A 12697-nucleotide genomic window follows, 5' to 3' on the forward strand; every position below is an offset into this window, starting at 1 on the left:
TACTGATGGAGGAAAAAAACTCCTAGTGGTTCAACTCCACCTTCAAGTGCTAAAAGGTAGCGGTCCTCAGTAGCCTTTTATATGTAGTATAACTACATTATGTATTGCTCCGTATTCATAAGTTTAGCATGCTTAAACCATAATTTTATGTAAAATCATTGTTCAATATTCTACCATGTATACCTATGCCTAAAAAAACTCTTGTGGCCAAAAAGTATCTTCAACAAAAACAATCCCTGTCTCAAATGTTCTACCAAACATCCTACAAAATAAAAATCTTTGTGTAAATAAGTAATTATTAAAAGTAAATAATTATCTTTGGTTAACTTTTACATGTGTAACAGTGTGTATAAATAAGTAAATGTTTAACATGTATTATTTTATATAAATTGTTCTATGCATTGTTTATAATAAATAATTACAGTCAAATAAACTTTAAATTCATTGTGTTAAAATAATTCAGTAATTAAAAAATTTAATATTTAATTACTTAATAATTAAAATAGTATGCAGTTACTTACCAAAAGTACTAATTCATTAAGAATGCTCTACAAACCAATGTAATTACTAAAATTAAAACATGTGTTTAAAATTAATACATAAAAATTAATCTCACCCAAATTCAGTTATATCAGTATGTTGTTTAATTTAATTGTTTATTAATAAAATATTTACATGTATGGCTATACCATATAACTTTCATACTATGTATGTAAAACATTTCTTTATGTAACTACAAATGTATGTACCTAAAGTATAACTTTCATACTATATATGTAAAAAAAATTCTTTAAATAACTATAAAACTAAAGCATAAATTCATACTATGTATGCAATTACAATTTGTATTAAAACTAATGTTTATGTGTGTATTATTTAACTTAGGATAAATATCAAAAACAATCAAACTTACAGTCTATGTTCCCTATCATACACATGTTTTATTTGTTATTGTTAAATTGTTTATTATTGTTATACCATAATGTATAAATGTAAAAAGCTTATATAAAAAAAGTAATTTAAAAACGTTAATTAAATTTCGTACAAAGTAAACTTCACACATAATAAATTCCCATTACTTTCTGTATATAATTAATAACTTATACTTACCTTATATCTTTCAATTCAGGGTCTAAATCCTTTGCGGGATGGGGGTAATGTTACAAAGTTCATTTCGTCCAAACATCATAACACTTTTTATAACCCCGGAAACCACGTTAATATTTGTTAACAGTTATCATATTTATTCTAATTTATTAAAATATGTATAATACTTAATGTTTACGCCAGTTTAACCATTTGTAATAACTTGTTTATTGCTACATAACTCATCAAACTTGTGCCATGCCTTATGTTTTATCCATTATTAGTTGGTACTGATTAAAATTCCAAATGAAAACGTAAAATATGTTCTGTATTTAATCAAGTTAAAATAAAAACAATGTAACGTCATCAAATAGATCACATGACCCATCTGGGTACAAAGTGACGTCATTATATGAAGTCACGTTACTGTTTCAAGGGTCATGTAACCTTTTCCTATAAATACCCCAAATTTTCCCTTAAACTTTGTCAATTGTATTGTCCGCTTTACAAACGCAACCTCTATACACAATGTCTTATAAAAAATATCCATCTGAAAAGGTAGTACCCAAAATCATTTAATAAATATATTTCACTTAATATAATAACTATTATAAACGTATAAATTACAAGTATTTATAAACTTGTACAAAATCTTTATCTATGTAACTAATGTAAACAAACCCAACTAAAGTGGTTTCCGGATATGTGCCCATTTTAACTACATGTATTATTTATATTACTGTTAACTGTGTATACATAAATAAATAATGTTAATAATAAATAAATAAAATGTTAAACTAACTACTGGCTTTCTCCTAATACAACATACCCTAACTATTAAATACCTATAAAAGTAAAGCTATAGTAATCTACCCGCTATATAGGCCTACATCCTAAAAAGTATAAATTGTTACCCGGGGACTAGCAGGCTCTTCCCAGTCTGGGAAACGTAACAATATATATAGTGACACTACAAGCTATAATATTCTATTCTATGATATCATATTATTTATACTGGCTTTATTCTCTCCCACACTTCTTATCAACAGACAGGTTCTTATGATGAACTAATATACCAATAAAATTTTTAAAATAACAATACTCCCCTACGACCGATCCTTGATTACCGATCTAACAGCTGAGATGATGGCATGTCTCAAGGACCTGTAAAAGCGTCGCTGTCCATTGAGGTTAAGGTGGATTCCATCTTTCCGGAATATGGGAGTCTGTGAGTAAAACAGCCTTCTGTGCTTCCAGAATCTTGCTTTATCATGCATATCCAAAAGAGTTTGCAGGATTGATACTGAATGCAAGCGTTTGTGTTCATATAAATCTGACGTAACTTTCGTTGGTCGAGCACGGGTGAATATTTCGCACACTACAACTTTCTCTACTGCATACTCTTGAATAATAAGAGCTGTAATTTCTTCAATTCTATTGGCAATGTCCAGAGAAGATTTTACTGAATCGACGTCGTTACCTCCTAATTGAAGAACTACGATGTTTGGCTCAATTTGTCTCAGAAAATCCCCAAATTTTGAGCTGAAATGCGTAACTGCATCACCATCACATACTCTAAAGCCACCTATACCAAAATGGACCACGGAACACTCTTCTAAATCGTAGTTTGAGGGATATGAATTTTGTTTAAAGTCTTCATGCAGCCGACGAATAAAACTATGACCTAAAACAGCCACACGCATCCCAGTTGGAATTCGACTCATTGCCATATTTCCGTTTCGACTCAGTGACAGGCGGCGATATAAAGAAAACAAAGTTTTAAAACAATCGGTGGTAATAACACCAAAGAAACAAATATATCCAACCTGGTACTTTCCAGATTAAGTTTTGTGTGTCTTATGATATCCACAAATGTCCGTAAAAATAACTATATAAAATCATTTTATCAAATCACTTTGTCATAAAATTTTTGCTTCCCCTTTCTACGCTTCTTAGTAATTGCTAACTGGTTCGAATTGGCTATATATAAACACTTCAGGAACAAAATATCCCAACACTTGAGTGTATACAATGGCACAGTCTAAACGCTTACAATAATTATAGAGAAAGAGCGAAACACGGACGATATAAATAGCAGATATGGTAGCTTGATAATAATCCCAGCAGGCACTCGACGTTGTTTCAACGTTGAAACAACGTTGAAATATGGTCGTGACGTTGTTCAACCAATATTCAACTATGGACGACCATACGGATATATTGCCAATGTATATACAACGTTGATTCAACGTTGTTTATGGTCGAAGTTTTACATTTAGTTTAATCATTATAAAAACTTTTATACCACTAATTTTGTGTAATTATTCCTTTATTGAATTAGTCTGTAAGTGATTTTTATCAGGAAAATTTGCGTAACAATCTTTTTCCGTATATTCAAAAGAAGCGCTTAAACAAATAAAGTTTGAAATAAATTTTTCACTTTCTATGAACGCTTTAAATATTAGTTACTATGTTTTGTTGTTTGTTGTTTTATTTTTTAGTTCTTTATGAATAATATTAATTAATAAATTGATATTAGTCAAAACCCCGCTTATAATAACGCTGGTCAGGGGAAGTAATTGTTGATATGATTTTGTTTGTTGTGTCTATGATTATCGTTCGTGCAAATGGTGGCGCTGTTTGGAAAATTTGAAAACAACACGATTGGCAATTTATCTGGATTTGAAGGTATTACCGTAATGTTTTACTTTAGTTTACTAATTATTTTCTAAAATATTATTATTTATTCTTAAAATTCTACTTTAATTTACTTTATGAAATAAATGAGAGATGAAAACACATGTTTGAGTTGATTTGACACGTTTTCGCGACCTAATTGAATGATTTGGGTTCGGTAGGCTTTGTAAGCATGAAGTTATTGATGTCCTTGGCAATTTATGATTCTACAAATCTTGTCTTTCTTTAATTTATTTTTCATATTATTAAACATTTGTCTGTACTATATCCTAATTAGAATTTAATCAATTATAAAATTGAAACCTATAAAGTAGTTCGGCCCATATAATTTACGTCCCAAGACGATTTGTCAATATTTATAACTATGTTTATATTTTAGTGATAGTATTATACAGTGTTAATTGGTTTGAAAAAAAAATACATTATTATTAAGTTAAATAACAAATTTGAGTGTTAAACTTAAACTTAAAGTTCAATAGTCGTAAATTTATGGGGAATAATAAATCTATTTCTATTTTATTATATATTATTTTATATTCTAGATCCTGGTCCTGGCTGAGTATTGCAGCTGTAGCCTGTATACCATACATTCAACATGAAAAGGACTGTCAGGTTTGTTAAATTGAAATTTATTCTTATTAATTTATATATTTGAATTTCTTTACAATAAAAAGTATAAATTTTTCAACTACTGGATATTTATCTTGTCTTAAAATATATTATTTTCGGAATATTCCTGTAACATTACTAATATAAATTTTACATGTTTGTTGATTTCAGGATGCTGCATAAAATGGTCTTAGCTAGAGCCTAGAGTGTTAATTTCTTGGGAATATGCTACAAGGAACTGACGGGGAGCAGTTTTTCTTACCAATCATAGGTGAGACTTTTAAATAGCTTCTTTTTAAAAAGATTTTGTTGTCTTATATACAGTATTTGCTGTCAATATGAAACTTAGCTATGTTTCAATTTCTATGCTGTTTTATGATGTAAATCTTAGAGAAAAGCATTTTAAGATAAAAACAAATCACTAAGTTGAGTAATTATATGTATAATAGTCACTTTTAACTACAAACTTCTTATTTTTATTTGCAGAAGCAGTAAGAGACACCCAAAGAAGTACTCAAACACTTGACATACCCAGAAAGATCTAGAAGAATTTAAACTGCACTTGAACTGTATTTTTGAAATAAAATATCTGAAGTATTTGATATTGTCTTGATATTTTGTTAAACTTGGTAACTTTGCTTTATATCCAAAAGTTAAAGTATGGTGGGTTTTCAACGTTGAAATGACATTGAAACTTCAACGTTGAGCCAACGTTGGAGCTGCAACGTTTTATCAACGTTGAAATTTCAACGTTGTTTCAACTTTCAAATCCGAATATAAATCCAACGTTATTTCAACGTTGAAATCTGACCATAATTCAACGTTGAAACAACGTTGATGTGCCTGCTGGGATTGGATATAATGGCACGTGTTTTAATTTACAATTAAAATCCGTGATAATGGAAATCTGATAAATATAGTTAATAGTCCTTTGAAAGAATAAAAAAAAATGATTGAATTTTATGTCACTTTTATTACGTTTTATTAAAGATACAATTATATTCTATATGATAATTCATGTTTGTTACTCCATTATCCTTCAAAAATAACTTTCTTCGTATAAATATTGCAATAAATGGTAAGGGTAGTTAGACTTTTTACGTCTTCATCTAAAACTATTCTTACGTGCATATATAGGACACCCGCGGACGATAGAGAAAGTAAACGGACAAAAAAGCATAAAGTAAAATAACACTGGCGATACAGTTGTAAATAATCTATTAGAAACGAAGTATAAATTAAATACTTACATTTATATTTATATTTTATTTTGCTGAAAAAACATATACATTATATGTCTTGTAAAAACGTCTATAATGACTCATTTAGTGTTCTAAAGTGTTGGGATTTCAACATATAGGCAAGATATATGTATTATGACTCTCAAATGCTGGGATTTCAACATCTAGACAAGATATTTCTATAATGACCCTCAAGTGTTGGGATTTCAACATGTAGACAAGATATATGTATTATATCTCTCAAGTGTTGGGATTTCAACACAGACACAATATATATGTAATGTGTCACTCAAGTATTGGGATTTCAAAACATACACATGATATATGTATTACGTCTATCAAGTCTTGGGGTTTTAACGTCTAGAAAAGATATTTCTATAATGCCCCTCAAGTGTTGGGATTTCAACATATAAACAAGATATATGTATTTTGTCTCTCAAGTGTTGGGATTTTAACGTGAAGACATGGTATTTCTAAAATGTCCCTCAAGTGTTGGCATTTCAACATATAAACAAGATAAATGTTTTATTTCTCTCAAGTGTTGGGATTTTAATGAATAGACAAGATATTTCTATAATGACCCTCAAGTGTTGGGATTTCAACAAATAGACAAGATGTAAGTATAATGTCCCTCAAGTGTTGGGATTTCAACATATAGACAAGATATATGTATGATGTCTCTCAAGTGTTGGGATTTTAACGTCTAGAAAAAATATTTCTATAATGACCCTCAAGTGTTGGGATTTCAACATGTAGACAAGATATATGTATAATGAGTCTCAAATGTTGGGATTTCAACATATAGACTAATATATGTATTATGTCTCTCAAGTGTTGGGATTTCAACATATAAACAAGATATATGTATTATGTCTCTCAAGTGTTGAGATTTTAACGTGAAGACATGATATTTCTAAAATGTCCCTCAAGTGTTGGGATTTCAACATATAAACAAGATATATGTATTATGTCTCTCAAGTGTTGGGATTTTAACATCTAGACATGATATTTCTATAATGTCCCTCAAGTGTTGGGATTTCAACACATACACATGATATATGTATTACGTCTATCAAGTCTTGGGATTTAAACGTCTAGACAAGATATTTCTATAATGTCCCTCAAGTGTTGGGATTTCAACATTTAAACAAGATATATGTATTATGTCTCTCAAGTGTTGGGATTTTAACGTGAAGACATGATATTTCTATAATGTCCCTCAAGTGTTGGGATTTCAACAAATAGACAAGATATATGTATAATGTCTCTCAAGTGTTGGGATTTCAACATATAGACAAGATATATGTATTATGTCTCTCAAGTGTTGGGATTTTAACGTCTAGACATGATATTTCTATAATGTCCCTCAAGTGTTGGGATTTCAACATATAAACAAGATTTATGTATTATGTCTCTCAAGTGTTGGGATTTTAACGTCTAGACATGATATTTCTATAATGTCCCTCAAGTGTTGGGATTTCAACATATAAACAAGATATATGTATTATGTCTCTCAAGTGTTGGGATTTTAACGTGTAGACAAGATATTTCTATAATGACCCTCAAGTGTTGGGATTTCAACAAATAGACAAGATGTATGTATTATGTCTCTCAAGTGTTGGGATTTCAACATATAGACAAGATATATGTATTATGTCTCTCAAGTGTTGGGATTTTAACGTCTAGAAAAGATATTTCTATAATGACCCTCAAGTGTTGGGATTTCAACATGTAGACAAGATATATGTATAATGAGTCTCAAATGTTGGGATTTCAACATATAGACTAATATATGTATTATCTCTCTCAAGTGTTGGGATTTTAACATATAAACAAGATATATGTATTATATCTCTCAAGTGTTGGGATTTTAACATCTAGACATAATATTTCTATAATGCCCCTCAAGTGTTGGGATTTCAACATATAAACAAGATACATGTATATGTATTATGTCTCTCAAGTGTTGGGATTTTAATGTGTAGACAAGATTTTTCTATAATGACCCTCAAGTGTTGGGATTTCAACATATAAACAAGATATTTGTATTATGTCTCTCAAGTGTTGGGATTTTAACGTCTAGACTTGATATTTCTATAATGTCCCTCAAGTGTTGGGATTTCAACATATTATATACAAGATATATGTATTATGTCTCTCAAGTGTCGGGATCTTAACGTGAAGACATGATATTTCTATAATGTCCCTTAAGTGTTGGGATTTCAACATGTAAACAAGATAAATGTATTATGTCTCTCAAGTGTTGGGATTTTAATGTGTGGACAAGATATTTCTATAATGCCCCTCAAGTGTTGGGATTTCAACATATAAACAAGATACATGTATATGTAGTATGTCTTTTCAGTGTTGGGATTTTAATGTGTAGACAAGATTTTTCTATAATGACCCATAAGTGTTGGGATTTCAACATATAAACAAGATATTTGTATTATGTCTCTCAAGTGTTGGTATTTTAACGTCTAGGCCTGATATTTCTATAATGTCCCTCAAGTGTTGGGATTTCAACTTATTATATACAAGATATATGTATTATGTCTCTCAAGTGTTGGGATCTTAACGTGAAGACATGATATTTCTATAATGTCCCTTAAGTGTTGGGATTTCAACATGTAAACAAGATAAATGTATTATGTCTCTCAGGTGTTGGGATTTTAATGTGTGGACAAGATATTTCTATAATGACCCTCAAGTGTTGGGATTTAAACAAATAGACAAGATGTATGTATTATGTCTCTCAAGTGTTGGGATTTCAACATATAGACAAGATATATGTATTATGTCTCTCAAGTGTTGGGATTTTAACGTCTAAAAAAGATATTTCTATAATGACCATCAAGTGTTGGGATTTCAACACGAGACAAGATATATGTATAATGAGTCTCAAATGTTGGGTTTTCAACATATAGACTAATATATGTATTATCTCTCTCAAGTGTTGGGATTTCAACATATAAACAAGATATATGTATTATGTCTCTCAAGTGTTGAGATTTTAACGTGAAGACATGGTATTTCTAAAATGTCCCTCAAGTGTTGGGATTTCAACATATAAAACAAGATATATGTATTATATCTCTCAAATGTTGGGATTTTAACATCTAGACATGATATTTCCATAATGATCCTCAAGTGTTGTGATTTTAACACAGACACATGATATGTGTATTATGTCTATCAAGTCCTTGGATTTTAACGTCTAGACAAGATATTTGTATAATGTCCCTCAAATGTTGGGATTTCAACATTTTAACAAGATATATGTATTATGTCTCCTAAGTGTTGGGATTTTAACGTGAAGACATGATATTTCTATATTGTCCCTCCAAGTGTTGGGATTTCAACGTATAAACAAGATATATGTATCATGTCTCTCAAGTGTTGGGATTTTAACGTGTAGACAAGATATTTCTATAATGACCCTCAAGTGTTGGGATTTCAACATCTAGACAAGATATATGTATAATCTCTCTGAAGTGTTGGGATTTCAACATATAGACAAGATATATGTATTATATCTCTCAAGTGTTGGGATTTTAATGTATAGACATGATATTTCTATAATGTCCCTCAAGTGTTGGGATTTCAACATATAGACAAGATTTATTTATTATGTCTCATAAGTGTTGGGATTTTAACGTGTAGACATGATATTTCTTTAATGTCCCTCAAGTGTTGGGATTTTAACATAATGTAGTTGGTGCGTCAACTATTCTGTACATTCTATATTCTTTACATACAATAAATGAAAAAGTAAAAAGACAAACAAAGTAAAGCATGGAATCTTTTAACAAACTTCATTCACGTAAGTATTATTTAAAAGGTACATTTTATAAATAATTTATTAAAAGCAAAACGGCAAACATTAAAATATTGATATCGTATCAGAGATTAGAGATTTGGTCCATCAGGAATCAACAATATTACAATTTTAATTTGTAAGTATCAATACCAATATTATCATGGTAACGTTGATGTGGAACCATACAATTACATGTCCAACATCCTGCTAATCCAGTGAATGAAGATCGGAATGTTTTGTTCTACACGCTTCTACTTCACTTATTTCTCTGAATATCTCAATGACACAAGACTCATTTTATTTAAGATAATTTTTGGATATAATTCTAAATTCTTTTCATTTAAGAGACATTCTCACCAACCAATTTATCATCAGTCCAAATCGCAAATAAACCGACAATGTCTCATACTATTTATCGGTGCCAATCTTGACAAGTAGAATAAACATGCTGAAAATAAATTGATCTCGGATGGTTGTTTTTGAAATGTTTGTCAATAAAACTGATAGCCTATGAGAATTGGAGGAACAGCACTTGTCTGCTGATCATGCCGTTGCGATTATTACTTTGGATACAAGTTTATACTGGCTCAAACTAAAACGATACTCGACTTTCCATTTTTTAATTGGAGAAATATTTTACTTCATTTGCAGATATTTCAGCATAATAAATAATAACATTTAAGTATTTCTCTAATGTTTTATAAACAATGAGCACATAACAACAACAAACTCTTCGCAAATGGGTGTCTACGTCAGACTCTATGGAAATTATACTAACAGTAAAGCGAATAGGTTTCATGCTAAGATGCGATAATGTGAACGCAATACCTACAGTGAACAATGACACATAATTGTGTAAGTGTGATGTTATCAATTTGAAAATATTATCTTGCATTTGTTAAGTTTGAATAAAAATGACGGTGCCATATGATGATAAATATGGACCATTTTATATTCCCATTCCCAGGTAATAATTCTAATTCTTGCTTCTCGGTATTTTGTAGATGTTTTAAAAAATACGTTATCTCCGACAATAGAAGGTTCCCTTTAAATGTGTCTATTTTTGTCAAATATAACCGGGCTTTATGCTAAAAATAAATTGTGACACATTAATATTAACTTAGAACTTTTAGATTTGCAAAATATTACAAATATGTAAGCAGCACTATTACATTAGCAAGTCAGAAAAAAGAGGGCATAAAGTTTCTCTATTGTTTTCCCATCGTGCCGAAACCTGCATGAATCATTTTGCAGTTTCAAGAACAATTTCTGTTCAAAAAGTATATTTTATAGGCAAATACGAATTACATACAGTATACGTTTACTTGAAAATCAAATATTGACTCGTTTACTGCAAAACGAGCTTGAGAATTAAAGTGCCCTGACAAGAAAGATTTTATTATAAATTATTCCGTTGTTTTCATGAGTGTACATGTTTTGTTAATATGCTTTATGTTATAGTAAGAATTATTCCTGAGATGTTTGTATTATGCTTATTTTTTCTAAAAGAGGTTCCTCCGAGGCCAAAAAAAAATAATAAAAGAATGAAAAAATAAAATAAATATATACGTTTTTAAATGTCGAATATTTCAATTTTTTAATGTTAAACTTGTTTTTAATGTTTACTTAAATGTGATTTGTAGCTAATGAATATCAGTTTTATGAATACATGTCAATGGCACAATATGGGCACAACGTAATCAAAAAGACCAGATGGAAATGTGATCAATTAACAGCAACCTAGATTAAAATTATGTTTAACCATTCAGAAGGAAGCTGTCAAGTTATTTAATTAAATTGAATAGAACAAATTTGAATTGGGCAATTATTCAATATTTAAATACAAATCAAATACTATAACAACCTTTACGACTGAACCTGTCCCAAATTTGCTTTTTTACAAATCTGTTTTCCAAATGAAATTGATGAAAAGTTTCAAGACGTAAAATTTAACTGATAAGTATTCCAAGACGTTAAACTTTTGAAATATTAACAAATATTTCATAAAAACTATCAAATATGTACCAATGCCCCAATGAGTGACGATTTGAAATTTGGTATAGTTATTTATCTTTACCGTCACAAAATGACTTGACACACGTAGTGTAAAGCTTGTAATAGTTATTTAACTAGGCATTCTACAGCAATCCGATATCAAAACGAAACAAGCAATAACAATAATGAGAGAAATACTTAACATTATGATATTGTTTTCGAGCATTTAGTGTCCATGCTTTAGTGTCATGTCGGAACATTTAACAAAATGTATAACCTAGATTTTATGAGTGCAAGTTCTTTTTCACCATTACAGGCTTGTTTTAATATTTCACTATCATGTCAAAACAGCGTGACAATATCACGCGTTAAACACTTCAATCTATCATCTGTTATGCGATCAGTTCCCCAACTTTTTTTCACGAAAATACACTACTAATATTTCAACATGTTTGCTGTTTTATTGAAGGGCGTCCCTTTCCTTGATGATTTAATATCCTTCAAGAAAAAGACAATGGCAAAATGTATCTTTTTGTAAGTTTGGTGTGCCGGAAAGATTAGATAAGTCTTAAATGAGTAAGTTGTGCACCTAAACAATATCCGTTCGATTCTTTGTTCATTGCAACCAATTATTCAGCAACTAGACAATTTAATTTTCTTCTATCTTCAATTAATTTAAAACCTGTTTAATTGGTATGATTATCCCTCACTTTTGTCATAACGTTAACTTCCCATAGGCCTCTGGGAGTTACTATTACTGTTAATGCAAGTGAACCACATGACTTAGAATTTTGTCTATTTTTTAAATGAAATAAAATAAAATGGCCGCCATTTTTCTCTGGATTCATTCTTATTTTCGAAGTTCACCACGATAGGGCATCACCAGAGTAACTATGACACCCATAAAATATAGTTGTTTGCACCCTGGAGTGCTTTTCGCGTAAGCATATCTTTTTGTTTCATAGTCAAAAAGTAAACATCCGTTTTCATCGGAAGTAATTGCAATGTGAATAATTAATGCCAAACTGGAACATGCAGACGATTAAAGCATGTACAAAAGGACTATTTAACACTTTTTTAACAGTGAAACATTACAGGTGGTGGACAGACGTTATTTTGTAAATGCACTTTGTCAAAAGCCATGCAAGAATATTCCGGATACAGAAGGATCAGATTTCACAGATTATAGCCGAATAAATGTGGAAAGTGTTTTGTTTTCTAAATAAAGATACAGCTTTTTCTATGTTTA

At 30.0% G+C, this 12697-nt stretch overlaps 1 long non-coding RNA gene across 1 annotated transcript; it reads left to right on the forward strand.

Annotated features, from left to right (window-relative positions):
- The first annotated feature begins 4323 nt into the window (after nt 1-4323).
- Nucleotides 4324-4988, forward strand: LOC132753478 (uncharacterized). Its single transcript, XR_009628962.1, has 3 exons — nt 4324-4395; nt 4564-4663; nt 4879-4988. It is a non-coding gene; the product is annotated as an uncharacterized LOC132753478 (long non-coding RNA).
- The last annotated feature ends 7709 nt before the right edge of the window (nt 4989-12697 follow it).

Source organism: Ruditapes philippinarum, unplaced genomic scaffold (assembly GCF_026571515.1).
Source record: "Ruditapes philippinarum isolate M1 unplaced genomic scaffold, ASM2657151v2 ctg677_1_1_1_1, whole genome shotgun sequence".
NCBI classification, from domain to species: Eukaryota; Metazoa; Mollusca; class Bivalvia; order Venerida; family Veneridae; genus Ruditapes; species Ruditapes philippinarum.